We start from the raw sequence: 15618 nt of genomic DNA, 5'->3' as shown, positions 1-15618 counted from the left end.
CGAAACAAATCCAAACGTTTCACCATTTTATGATTGAAGCCAAACATTTACAGACGTTATAAAAAAGATCCAAACGTTTCCAAACAAATCAAAACGTTTAAAACGTTGAAACAAATCCAACCGTTTCACCTTTTTAGCAATTTAATCCGAACGTTTACAAAGGTTACAATACAAATCCAAATGTTTCACCTTTTCAATAATTTAAGCCAAGCGTTTACAAACGTTACGAAACTAATCAAAACGTTTAAAATGTTAAGAAACCCTTTTTAGCATTTTAAGCCAAATGTTTACAACGTTATGAAACCAATCCAAACAATTCACCTCTTTAGCGATATAAAACAAACGTTTACAAACCTTACGAAACAAATTCAAAAGTTTCACATTTTTAGTGATTTAACCCAAACGTTTACAAACGTAACAAAACAAAACCAAAAGTTTTACCTTTTTAGCGATTTAAGCCAAACATTTACAAACGTTAGGAAACAAATCCAAAAGATTCACCTTTTTAGCGATTTAAGCCAAACGTTTACAAATGTTACGAAACAAATCCAAACGTTTCCCCTTTTTATCTATTTAAGCCAAACGTTTACAAACGTTACGAAGAAAATCCAAGCGTTTCACCTTTTTAGCGATTTAAGCCAAACGTTTCAAAATGTTACGAAACAAATCCAAAGTTTCTGCTTTTTAGCGAATTAGGAAACAAATATAAACATTTCACCTTTCTAGCGATTTAAGCCAAACGTTTACAAACGTTACGAAAAAAATCCAATCGTTTCACATTTTTATCGATTTAAGCCAAACCTTTACAAAATGTTTCGAAACAAATCCAAACGTTTTTCCTTTTAAGCAATTTAAACCAAACGTTTCAAAAGTTACGAAACAAATCCAAACGTTTTACCTTTTTAGCAATTTATGCCAATCGTTTACAAACGTTACGAAACAAATCCAAAATTTCACAGTTTTAGCGATTGAAGCAAAACAAATCCAAACGTTACAAAGCAAATCCAACGTTTCACATTTTTAGCAATTTAAGCCAAAATTAACAAACGTTACGAAACAAAAACCAAGCGTTTCATATTTTTATCAATTTAAGCCAAACGTTTACAAACATTACGAAACAAATCCAAGAGTTTCACCTTTTTAGATATTTAAACCAAACGTTTACAAACGTTATCAAACAAATCCAAGAGTTTCACCTTTTTAGCAATTTAAGCCAAACGTATACAAACGTTAGGAAACAAATCCAAACGTTTCACCTTTATAGCGATTTAAGCCAAACATTTACAAACATTGCTAAACAAATCCAAACGTTTCACCTTTAGCATTTTAAGCCAAACGTCGAAAAATGCTATGAAAAAAAAACATTTAAAATGTTACGAAACAAATACAGACGTTTCACCTTTTTAAGCTATTTAAGCCAAACTTTTAGAAACGATACAAAACAAATCCAAACGTTTCACCTTTTTCGCGATTTAAGCCAAACGTTTACAATCGGTACGAAGCAAATCTAAACGTTTCCCCTTTTTAGCGATTTAAGCGAAACGTTTACAAACGCTACGAAATCAATCTAAACGTTTTACCTTTTTAGCAATATAAGCAAAGCGTTTACAAAAGTTACGAAATAAATCCAAACGTTTCACCTTTTTAGCGATTTAAGACAAACGTTTGTAAACGTTACGAAACAAATCCAAACGTTTAACCTTTTTGGCGATTTAAGCCGAACGTTTACACACGTTACGAAACTAATTCACATGTTTCACCTTTTTAGCAATTTAAGCCGAACGTTTCCAAACGTTACGAAACAAATCCAAACGCTTCCCCTTTTTAGCGATGAAAGCCAAATGTTTACAAACGTTACGAAACAAATCCAAACGTTTCACTTTTTTAGCGATTGAAACCAAACCTTTACAAACGTTACGAAACAAATTCAAATGTTTCTCATATTTAACAATTTAGGACAAACGTTTGCAAAATTTACAAAAAAAAACCAAGAGTTTCACCTTATAGCATTTTAAGCCAAACGTTTACAAACGTTACGAAACAAATCCAAAAGTTTCACATTTTTAGCGATTTAAGCCAAACGTTAACAAACGGTACGAAAGAAATCCAAACGTTTCACCTTTTAGCGATTTAAGCCAAACATTTACAAACGTTGGGTAACAAATCCAAACGTTTCTCATATTTAATAATTTAAGCCAAACATTTACAAACGTTACGAAACAAAACCAAGTGTTTCACCTTTTCAGCAATTTAAGCCAAACGTTAACAAACGTTATGAAACAAATCCGAAAGTTTCACCTTTTTATCGATTTAAGCCAAACGTTTCACCTTTTTAGCGATTTAAGCCAAACGTTTACAAACGTTAAAACCAAACTTTCAAAACGTTACGAAACAAATCCAAATGTTTCCCCATTTTAGCGATTTAAGCCAAACGTTTATAAACGCTACGAAACAAAACCAAACGATGGTAAATGTTGTGAAACAAATCCAAACGTTTAACCTTTTTAGTGCTTTAAGCCAAACATTTACAAACGTTACGAAACAAATTCAAACGTTTCACCATTTTATGATTGAAGCCAAACATTTACAGACGTTATGAAAAAGATCCAAACGTTTCCAAACAAATCAAAACGTTTAAAACGTTGAAACAAATCCAACCGTTTCATCTTTTTAGCAATTTAAACCGAACGTTTACAAAGGTTTCAATACAAATCCAAATGTTTCACCTTTTCAATAATTTAAGCCGAGCGTTTACAAACGTTACGAAACTAATCAAAACGTTTAAAATGTTAAGAAACCCTTTTTAGCATTTTAAGCCAAATGTTTACAACGTTACGAAACAAATTCAAAAGTTTCACCTTTTTAGTGATTTAAGCCAAACGTTTACAAACGTAACAAAACAAAACCAAAAGTTTTACCTTTTTAGCGATTTAAGCCAAACATTTACAAACGTTAGGAAACAAATCCAAAAGATTCACCTTTTTAGCGATTTAAGCCAAACGTTTACAAATGTTACGAAACAAATCAAAACGTTTCCCCTTTTTATCTATTTAAACCAAACGTTTACAAACGTTACGAAGAAAATCCAAGCGTTTCACCTTTTTAGCGATTTAAGCCAAAAGTTTCAAAATGTTACGAAACAAATTCAAACGTTTCTGCTTTTTAGCGAATTAGGAAACAAATATAAACATTTCACCTTTCTAGCGATTTAAGCCAAACGTTTACAAACGTTACGAAACAAATCCAATCGTTTCACATTTTTATCGATTTAAGCCAAACCTTTACAAAATGTTTCGAAACAAATCCAAACGTTTCTCCTTTTAAGCAATTTTAACCAAACGTTTAAAAAGTTACGAAACAAATCCAAACGTTTTACCTTTTTAGCAATTTATGCCAATCGTTTACAAACGTTACGAAACAAATCCAAAATTTCACAGTTTTAGCGATTGAAGCAAAACAAATCCAAACGTTACAAAGCAAATCCAACGTTTCACATTTTTAGCAATTTAAGCCAAAATTAACAAACGTTACGAAACAAAAACCAAGCGTTTCACATTTTTATCAATTTAAGCCAAACGTTTACAAACATTACGAAACAAATCCAAGAGTTTCACCTTTTTATCAATTTAAACCAAACGTTTACAAACGTTATCAAACAAATCCAAGAGTTTCACCTTTTTAGCAATTTAAGCCAAACGTATACAAACGTTAGGAAACAAATCCAAACGTTTCACCTTTATAGCGATTTAAGCCAAACATTTACAAACATTGCGAAACAAATCCAAACGTTTCATCTTTTAGCATTTTAAGCCAAAAGTCAAAAAACGCTATGAAAAAAAAACGTTTAAAATGTTACGAAACAAATACAGACGTTTCACCTTTTTAAGCGATTTAAGCCAAACTTTTAGAAACGATACAAAACAAATCCAAACGTTTCACCTTTTTAGCGATTTAAGCCAAACGTTTACAATCGGTACGAAGCAAATCCAAACGTTTCCCCTTTTTAGCGAATTAAGCCAAACGTTTACAAACGCTACGAAATCAATCTAAACGTTTTACCTTTTTAGCAATATAAGCAAAACGTTTACAAACGTTACGAAATAAATCCAAACGTTTCACCTTTTTAGCGATTTAAGACAAACGTTTGCAAACGTTACGAAACAAATCCAAACGTTTAACCTTTTTGGCGATTTAAGCTGAACGTTTATACACGTTACGAAACTAATTCACATGTTTCACCTTTTTAGCGATTTAAGCCGAACGTTTCCAAACGTTACGAAACAAATCTAAACGCTTCCCCTTTTTAGCGATGAAAGCCAAATGTTTACAAACGTTACGAAATAAATCCAAACGTTTCACTTTTTTAGCGATTGAAACCAAACCTTTACAAACGTTACGAAACAAATTCAAATATTTCTCATATTTAACAATTTAAGACAAACGTTTGCAAAATTTACGAAACAAAACCAAGAGTTTCACCTTTTTAGCAATTTCAGCCAAACGTTTACAAACGTTACGAAACAAATCCAAAAGTTTCACATTTTTAGCGATTTAAGCCAAACGGTACGAAAGAAATCCAAACGTTTCACCTTTTTAGCGATTTAAGCCAAACGTTTACAAACGTTTAAACAAATCCAAATGTTTCCCAATTTTAGCGATTTAAGCCAACGTTTAAAACATTACAAAACAAATCCAAACATTTCACCTTTTTGACGATTTATGCCAAACATTTACAAACGTTACGAACAAATCCAAACGTTTCCCCCTTTTAGCGATTTAAGCCAAACGTTTACAAAAATTACAAAACAAATCCAAACGTTTCACCTTTTAGCGATTTAAGCCAAACATTTACAAACGTTGGGAAACAAATCCAAACGTTTCTCATATTTAATAATTTAAGCCAAACGTTTACAAACGTTACGAAACAAAACCAAGTGTTTCAGCTATTCAGCAATTTAAGCCAAATTTTACGAAACAAATTCAAACGTTTCACCTTTTTATCGATTTAAGCCAAACGTTTCACCTTTTTAGCGATTGAAGCCAAACATTTACAAACATTAAAACCAAACTTTCAAAATGTTATGAAACGAATCCAAACGTTTACAAAAGTTACAAAACAACACCAAACGTTTCCCCATTTTAGCGATTTAAGCCAAACATTTAGAATAGTTAAGAAACAAAACCAAACAATGGTAAACGTTACGAAACAAATCTAAACGTTTCACATTTTTAGTGATTTAAGCCAAACGTTTACAAACGTTACGAAACAAATTCAAACGTTTCACCATTTTAGTGATTGAAGCCAAACATTTACAAATGTTATGAAAAAAATCAAAACGCTACGAAACAAATCGAAACATTTACAAAAAATACAAAACAACACAAAACGTTTCCCCGTTTTAGCGATTTAAGCCAAACGTTTATAAATGTTACGAAATAAAATCAAACAATGGTAAAAGTTACGAAACAAATCCAAACGTTTCACATTTTTAGTGATTTAAGTCAAACATTTACAAACGTTACGAAACAAATCCAAACGTTTCACCATTTTAGTGATTGAAGCCAAACATTTACAAACGTTATGAAAAAAATCCAAACGTTTCGAAACAAATCAAAACGTTTAAAACGTTACGAAACAAATCCAACCGTTTCACCTTTTTAGCAATTTAAGCCGAACGTTTACAAAGGTTGCAAAACAAAACCAAACGTTTCACCTTTTTAGCAATTTAAACCAAACCTTTACAAACGTTACGAAACAAATCCAAACGTTTCACCTTTTTAGCGATTTAGGACAAATTTATACAAACTTTACGAAACAAATCAAAATGTTTCACCTTTTAGCGATTTAAGCCAAACGTTTACAAATGTTGGGAAACAAATCTAAACGTTTCTCATATTTAATAATTTAAGCCAAACGTTTACAAACGATACGAAACAAAACCAAGTGTTTCACCTTTTCAGCAATTTAAGCCAAACGTTAACAAACGTTACGAAACAAATCGAAATGTTTCACCTTTTTAGCGATTTAAGCCAAACGTTTACAAACGTTACAAAACAAATCCAAACGTTTCACATTTTTAGCGATTTAAGCCAAACGTTTACAAACGGTACGAAAGAAATCCAAACGTTTCACCTTTTTAGCGATTTAAGCCAAACGTTTACAAACGTTGAAACAAATCCAAATGTTTCCCAATTTTAGCGATTTAAGCCAACCTTTAAAACGTTACAAAACAAATCCAAACATTTCACCTTTTTGACGATTTATGCCCAACATTTACAAACGTTACGAACAAATCCAAACGTTTCCCCCTTTTAGCGATTTAAGCCAAACGTTTACAAAAATTACAAATCAAATCCAAACGTTTCACCTTTTAGCGATTTAAGCCAAACATTTACAAACGTTGGGAAACAAATCCAAACGTTTCTCATATTTAATAATTTAAGCCAAACGTTTACAAACGTTACGAAACAAAACCAAGTGTTTCAGCTATTCAGCAATTTAAGCCAAATTTTACGAAACAAATTCAAACGTTTCACCTTTTTATCGATTTAAGCCAAACGTTTCACCTTTTTAGCGATTGAAGCCAAACATTTACAAACATTAAAACCAAACTTTCAAAATGTTATGAAACGAATCCAAACGTTTACAAAAGTTACAAAACAACACCAAACGTTTCCCCATTTTAGCGATTTAAGCCAAACGTTTAGAATAGTTAAGAAACAAAACCAAACGATGGTAAACGTTACGAAACAAATCTAAACGTTTCACATTTTTAGTGATTTAAGCCAAACGTTTACAAACGTTACGAAACAAATTCAAACGTTTCACCATTTTAGTGATTGAAGCCAAACATTTACAAATGTTATGAAAAAAATCCAAACGCTACAAAACAAATCCAAACATTTACAAAAAATACAAAACAACACAAAACGTTTCCCCGTTTTAGCGATTTAAGCCAAACGTTTATAAACGTTACGAAACAAAACCAAACGATGGTAAAAGTTACGAAACAAATCCAAACGTTTCACATTTTTAGTGATTTAAGTCAAACATTTACAAACGTTACGAAACAAATCCAAACGTTTCACCATTTTAGTGATTGAAGTCAAACATTTACAAACGTTATGAAAAAAATCCAAACGTTTTGAAACAAATCAAAACGTTTAAAACGTTACGAAACAAATCCAACCGTTTCACCTTTTTAGCAATTTAAGCCGAACGTTTACAAAGGTTACAAAACGAAACCAAATGTTTCACCTTTTTAGCAATTTAAACCAAACGTTTACAAACGTTACGAAACAAATCCAAACGTTTCACCTTTTTAGCGAATTAGGACAAATGTATACAAACTTTACGAAACAAATCAAAATGTTTCACCTTTTAGCGATTTAAGCGAAACGTTTACAAATGTTGGGAAACAAATCTAAACGTTTCTCATATTTAATAATTTAAGCAAAACGTTTACAAACGATACGAAACAAAACCAAGTGTTTCACCTTTTCAGCAATTTAAGCCAAACGTTAACAAACGTTACGAAACAAATCCAAATGTTTCACCTTTTTAGCGATTTAAGCCAAACGTTTACAAACGTTACGAAACAAATCCAAACGTTTCACCTTTTAGCGATTTAAGCCAAACGTCGAAAAACGTTACGAAAAAAAACCAAACGTTTAAAATGTTACGAAACAAATCAAAATGTTTCACCTTTTTACCGATTTAAGCCAAACTTTTGGAAACGATACAAAACAAATCCAAATGTTTCACCTTTTTAGCGATTTAAGCCAAACGTTTACAATCGGTACGAAACAAATCCAAACGTTTCCCCTTTTTAGCGATTTAAGCCAAACGTTTACAAACGCTACAAAATCAATCTAAACGTTTCCCCTTTTTGGCACTATAAGCCAAACGTTTCACCTTTTCATCGATTTAAGCCAAACGTTTCACCTTTTTAGCGATTTAAGCCAAACGTTTACGAACGTTAAAACCAAACTTTCAAAACGTTACGAAACGAATCCAAACGTTTACAAAAGTTACAAAATAAAACCAAACGTTTCCCCGTTTTAGCGATTTAAGACAAACATTTTTAAACGTTACGAAACTAAACCAAACGATTGTAAACGTTAGGAAACTGTAATACCCCGTAAAATTTTACATTTTATTACATTTAAATTCCGACATTTTTTTCCCGGTCGTTTTGAAGTAATTTCGATATTAGTGGCTTGGTTCGAGTTGTTTGGTTTGGGTGTGATTTATTGGTTTAACCAATTATATTTTTAAATCAAAAATAAAAAAAAAATAGAATTCATTCATTCCCGTTCGGGAATTGGAATTCCCGAACGGGAATCTCATTTTTGGGCCTGGTCTCGTTCGAGGCCAGGCATTCCCGAACGGGAATCATGGCCTGAAAGGCCATTCCCGTTCGGGAATCACATCAGCCCTTGGACCCATTTGTTTGGCCCTTTTCGACCTCGTTTACGGCCCGCTTCCACTCGTTATTTAAAAGCAACTTCTAAACAGAAAACCTAGATCACGCTGCAAGCTAGCCCTAGCCGTTTTCCGTTTGTCCATTCGCTGAGAAACGAAGCCGAAATCATCATCCAAACTCTGCTGTTCCGGTTAGTTTTATAATTCCTCAATCTCAGATTTCTGCCTTGAACGACATTACGTAATTTGGTTCGTTCTCTTTCGTTTCTAGATCGAAATTGATTCCGCTTGATCTCAGACGTTCTAGACTCAATTCCCTACGTTTCACTTTTTCAGTTTTTGCTAAACGGTACGTAATCAATCCCGTTTCAATAGCCGTACGGTTTCCGTTTTAGGAATGTTATACACTGTTCTTGGTATTTGTGGTTATGCCGATTGATTCAATTCCTTTTTGCTATGATTTTGCTTGTATTTGATTATATATCTTTCGGGTTATTGTTAGTTTAAGCTTTCAATGAGTATCTATCCATTGTTATATATTTGTTCTTCGTTCTCGGATTGATTAAGGTTCGGCAGAAATGTTTTGATGGGTTCTTGGTGTTGATGTATAAGATGTAATGGAGATGTTATATGTTGATCTTGGTTTGATAACTGATTACATGCTTTTGTAAGATTTAATTCTTGTTGTATATATAAACTCCATGGTTCAGTAACATAGGTTTCAACTAGGCGGGGATTAGTGTGTTTAAAGGAGGAAGATGGTCAAATGGCCACATTGATAATGAATATTGTTTGTGTAATTCAAAGAAATCCTTTAGGTTTAACTTGGTCATTTAATTAATAATAAATAGGATTTTGATTTGATTTTTAATTAACAAATTGTGAATGATAGTTATTGTAATTTAAGTTAATATAATTACTCGGGTAATTATATTTGCCCTCTAATGTCGTTTTTTCAAAAGTTGGCTAAATTACAATTTAGTCCCTGGACTTATTTTTATAACTTAATTAAGTGGATTTGTGATAAGTAAATTTATATTTTGTATTAATTATAAATAAAAGTAATTAATTTGATTTTTGGAAATCAAATTGGCTAAAGTACAATTTAGTCCCTAATTTGCAAAAGTACAATTTGGTCCCTAATTGGTTAAAGTGCAAATTGGTCCCTAAACTTTTATTTGACTTATTTAACTAAGTTTTTGGGGTTGTAACTTGGGTTACTTTGAATTGAAGTTATTGAGTTCCGCTTTTAAAATGGTTTATTATTTTATGGAATTATTTTATAAATATAAACTCGGGTTTATATTTGATAAACGTTTTGAATCGGGTTAGACTTGGGTCACCCGACAAGTGAGGTTAACTTGGTAGTTTATGATAACTCGGCTAACCCACTATTTGGAAATTATTTATTATTTAAAATTATTAAATAATATTTATAAATTGGATTTTAAGCGGGAACTCAATAGACTTGTTTTAATTGGGTTTTATTTACCTAATGGGTATTAATTGTGTGTGCTTTGGATTGTTCATTTCGACATGTTATTTGTACTAGTCCTATGTGGTGTCTAGTACTCTCTAGAGTTAGGGTCTGTTTTTAATAATTATTTTATTTGTCTAGACCCGTCTATTGTTCGTGCTCCAGAGGCGAACCAGGATTAGTTGCTTGCCGGTTTTCACGTGGATTAGCAAGCAGTGAGTTTGTACTTACTATTTACCGCTTTATTAAGTAAATTGTTATTTTAATATTAAATATATATACTGTACGTATATTTCGAACTGTTTTTATATTATGGCTTCTAGTTGGAACATGCTACCTAATGGGCATCATTAGGACTGCGTGCGCACCGGTAATGATCTGGGAAAGGTAATTATGGTAATGTGGTAACTCGGTGTGAGCATAGCTCTCGGGACCAAGTAGAGTAACTCGGTGTAGCTCAGCTCTTGGGACTCTGTTATAAGTGTGGTCAGTGGTAACTCGGTGTAGCTCAGCTCTCGGGACCAGACCTATTGGATTATGTTTATTATTTAGAATTGTGGTTTAAGGTTCCAACTATTATTCGTAATATTGTTATTAAATGCTTTAAACGTTTTAAAGGTTTTCCACTTAATAAATGTAGATAGTGGTATGAACTCATCTCAGTATATCTGACCCCGTTGTTTTCCCAATTTTCCCCAGGGTTATGATCTGAGAGAGTCTGGTGATCTCCGCATTTACTTTTCCTCGGAGGTTCCATTTATTTTAGTAGAACTGTAAAACTGTTTTATTCTTAGACCGCAGTAGTAACTAGACGTCTTTATTATTATTATTTATTTTGTCGGATTGGTTCGACTGGTTATATTGCTCTGGCATGCTGTATTATTTACATTAATTCATGATAAATCTATTTTAGACTCAGATTTGATTAAGCATGTTATATTAACTGTTGAATATTATAACTGCTAGTTTTAGGCTGAAGTCTCGGTTGCCCCCGAGCATTGGTTTTCTGCAGGTTTATGTGTTTATGTGATAAATGAAAGGCTAGCTACGGGTTTCGGTACTGCATTACCCATACCCTAGCGCCGGTCGCGATTCATGAAAATGGGTCGTGACAGAAACAAATCCAAACGTTTCACATTTTTAGTGATTTAAGACAAACGTTTAAAAACGTTACGAAACAAATCCAAATGTTTCACCATTTTAGTGACTGAAGCCAAACATTTACAAACGTTATGAAAAAAATCCAAACGTTTCGAAACAAATCAAAACGTATAAAACATTACGAAACAAATCCAACTGTTTCACCTTTTTAGCAATTTAAGTCGAACGTTTACAAAGGTTACAAAACAAATCCAAATGTTTCACCTTTTCAGTAATTTAAGTCAAACATTTACAAACGTTAAGAAACTAATCAAAACATTTAAAATGTTAAGAAACCCTTTTTAGCATTTTAAGCCAAATGTTTACAAACGTTACGAAACAAATCCAAACGTTTCACCTCTTTAGCGATATAAAACAAACGTTTACAAACGTTACAAAACAAATTAAAACGTTTCACCTTTTTAGTGATTTAAGCCAAACGTTTACAAACGTAACAAAACAAAACCAAACGTTTCACCTTATTAGCGATTTAAGCCAAACATTTACAAACGTTATGAAACAAATCCAAAAGTTTCACCTTTTTAGCGATTTAAACCAAACGTTTAAGATGTTACGAAACAAATCCAAACGTTTCACCTTTTTAGCGATTTAAGCCAAACTTTTAGAAATAATACAAAACAAATCCAAACGTTTCACCTTTTTAGCGATTTAAGCCAAACGTTTACAATCGGTACGAAAAAAATCCAAATGTTTCCCCTTTTTAGCGATTTAAGCCAAATGTTTACAAACGCTACGAAATCAATCTAAACGTTTCACCTTTTTAGCAATATAAGCCAAACGTTTACAAACCTTACGAAATAAATCCAAACGTTTCACCTTTTTAGCGATTTAAGACAAACGTTTGCAAACGTTACGAAACAAATCCAAACGTTTAACCTTTTTAGCGATTTAAGCCGAACGTTTACACATGTTATGAAACAAATTCAAACGTTTCACCTTTTTAGTGATTTAAACCGAACGTTTCCAAACAGTACGAAGCAAATCCAAACGATTCCCCTTTTTAGCGATGAAAGCCAAACGTTTACAAAAACGTTACAAAACAAATCCAAACGTTTCACATTTTTAGCGATTGAAACCAAACCTTTACAAACTATTCGAAACAAATTCAAATGTTTCTCATATTTAACAATTTAAGCCAAACGTTTACAAAATGTACGAATCAAAACCAAGAGTTTCACCTTTTTAGCAATTTAAGCCAAACGTTTACAAACGTTACGAAACAAATCCAAACGTTTCACATTTTTAGCGATTTAAGCCAAACGTTTACAATCGTTAAGAAACAAATCCAAATGTTTCCTCATTTTATCGATTTAAGCCAAACGTTTAAAACGTTACAAAACAAATCCAAACATTTCACCTTTTTAGCGATTTATGCCAAACGTTTACAAACGTTACGAACAAATCCAAACATTTCACCTTTTTAGCGATTTAAGCCAAACTTTTACAAACGTTACGAAACAAATCCAAACGTTTCACCTTTTTTAGCGATTTAAGCCAAATGTATACAAACTTTACGAAACAAATCAAAACGTTTCACCTTTTTTAGCGATTTAAGCCAAATGTATACAAACTTTACGAAACAAATCAAAATGTTTCACCTTTTAGCGATTTAAGCACCTTTTAGCGATTTAAGCCAAACATTTACAAACGTTGGGTAACAAATCCAAACGTTTCTCATATTTAATAATTTAAGCCAAACATTTACAAACGTTACGAAACAAAACCAAGTGTTTCCCCTTTTCAGCAATTTAAGCCAAACGTTAACAAACGTTATGAAACAAATCCGAACGTTTCACCTTTTTATCAATTTAAGACAAACGTTTCACCTTTTTAGCGATTTAAGCCAAACGTTTACAAACGTTAAAACCAAACTTTCAAAACGTTACGAAACGAATCCAAACGTTTACAAAAGTTACAAAACAACACCAAACGTTTCCCCATTTTAGCGATTTAAGCCAAACGTTTATAAACGCTACGAAACAAAACCAAACGATGGTAAATTTTACGAAACAAATCCAAATGTTTAACCTTTTTAGTGCTTTAAGCCAAACGTTTACAAACGTTACGAAACAAATCCAAACGTTTCACCATTTTAGTGATTGAAGCCAAACATTTACAGACGTTATAAAAAAGATCCAAACGTTTCGAAACAAATCAAAACGTTTAAAACGTTGAAACAAATCCAACCGTTTCACCTTTTAGCAATTTAAACCGAACGTTTACAAAGGTTACAAAACAAATCCAAATGTTTCACCTTTTCAATAATTTAAGCCAAGCGTTTACAAACGTTACGAAACTAATGAAAACGTTTAAAATGCTAAGAAACCCTTTTTAGTATTTTAAGCCAAATGTTTACCACGTTACGAAACAAATCCAAACAATTCACCTCTTTAGCGATATAAAACAAACGTTTACAAACCTTACGAAACAAATTCAAAAGTTTCAGCTTTTTAGTGATTTAAGCCAAACGTTTACAAATGTAACAAAACAAAACAAAAAGTTTCACCTTTTTAGCGATTTAAGCCAAACATTTACAAACGTTAGGAAACAAATCCAAAAGATTCACCTTTTTAGCGATTTAAGCCAAACGTTTACAAATGTTACGAAACAAATCCAAACGTTTCCCCTTTTTATCTATATAAGCCAAACGTTTACAAACGTTACGAAGAAAATCCAAGCGTTTCACCTTTTTAGCGATTTAAGCCAAACGTTTCAAAATGTTACGAAACAAATCCAAACGTTTCTGCTTTTTTAGCGAATTAGGAAACAAATATAAACATTTCACCTTTCTAGCGATTTAATCCAAACGTTTACAAACGTTACGAAACAAATCCAATCGTTTCACATTTTTATCGATTTAAGCCAAACCTTTACAAAATGTTATCGAAACAAATCCAAACGTTTCTCCTTTTAAGCAATTTAAACCAAACGTTTAAAAAGTTACGAAACAAATCCAAACGTTTTAACTTTTTAGCAATTTATGCCAATCGTTTACAAACGTTACGAAACAAATCCAAAATTTCACAGTTTTAGCGATTGAAGCAAAAGAAATCCAAACGTTACAAAGCAAATCCAACGTTTAACATTTTTAGCAATTTAAGCCAAAATTAACAAACGTTACGAAACAAAAACCAAGCGTTTCACATTTTTATCAATTTAAGCCAAACGTTTACAAACATTACGAAACAAATCCAAGCATTTCACCTTTTTAGCAATTTAAACCAAACGTTTACAAACGTTATCAAACAAATCCAAGAGTTTCACCTTTTTAGCAATTTAAGCCAAACGTATACAAACGTTAGGAAACAAATCCAAACGTTTCACCTTTATAGTGATTTAAGCCAAACATTTACAAACATTGCGAAACAAATCCAAACGTTTCACCTTTTAGCATTTTAAGCCAAACGTCGGAAAACGCTACGAAAAAAAAACGTTTAAAATGTTACGAAACAAATACAGACGTTTCACCTTTTTAGTGATTTAAGCCAAACTTTTAGAAACGATACAAAACAAATCCAAATGTTTCACCTTTTTAGCGATTTAAGCCAAACGTTTACAATCGGAACGAAGCAAATCCAAACGTTTCCCCTTTTTAGCGATTTAAGCCAAACGTTTACAAACGCTACGAAATCAATCTAAACGTTTTACCTTTTTAGCAATATAAGCCAAGCGTTTACAAACGTTACAAAATAAATCCAAATGTTTCACCTTTTTAACGATTTAAGACAAACGTTTGCGAACGTTACGAAACAAATCCAAACGTTTAACCTTTTTGGCGATTTAAGCCGAACGTTTACACACGTTACAAAACTAATTCACATGTTTCACCTTTTTAGCGATTTAAGCCGAACGTTTCCAAAGGTTATGAAACAAATCCAAACGCTTCCCCTTTTTAGCGATGAAAGCCAAATGTTTACAAACGTTATGAAACAAATCCAAACGTTTCATTTTTTTAGCGATTGAAACCAAACCTTTACAAACGTTATGAAACAAATTAAAATGTTTCTCATATTTAACAATTTAAGACAAACGTTTACAAAATTTACGAAACAAAACCAAGAGTTTCACCTTTTTAGCAATTTCAGCCAAACGTTTACAAACGTTACGAAACAAATCCAAACGTTTCACGTTTTTAGCGATTTAAGCCAAACGTTTACAAACGGTACGAAAGAAATCCAAACGTTTCACCTTTTTAGCGATTTAAGCCAAACGTTTGCAAACGCTACAGAATCAATCCAAACGTTTCACCTTTTTAGCGATTTAAGCCAAACGTTTACAAACGTTGAAACAAATCCAAATGTTTCCCAATTTTAGCGATTTAAGCCAACGTTTAAAACGTTACAAAACAAATCCAAACATTTCACCTTTTTAGCGATTTATGCCAAAAGTTTACAAACGTTACGAACAAATCCAAATGTTTCCCCCTTTTAGAGATTTAAGCCAAACGTTTACAAAAATAACAAAACAAATCTAAACGTTTCACCTTTTAGCGATTTAAGCCAAACATTTACAAACGTTGGGAAACAAATCCAAACGTTTCTCATATTTAATAATT

This window comes from Mercurialis annua, linkage group LG3 (assembly GCF_937616625.2).
Source record: "Mercurialis annua linkage group LG3, ddMerAnnu1.2, whole genome shotgun sequence".
Classification (NCBI taxonomy): Eukaryota; Viridiplantae; Streptophyta; class Magnoliopsida; order Malpighiales; family Euphorbiaceae; genus Mercurialis; species Mercurialis annua.
This window is presented reverse-complemented; position numbering follows the sequence as displayed.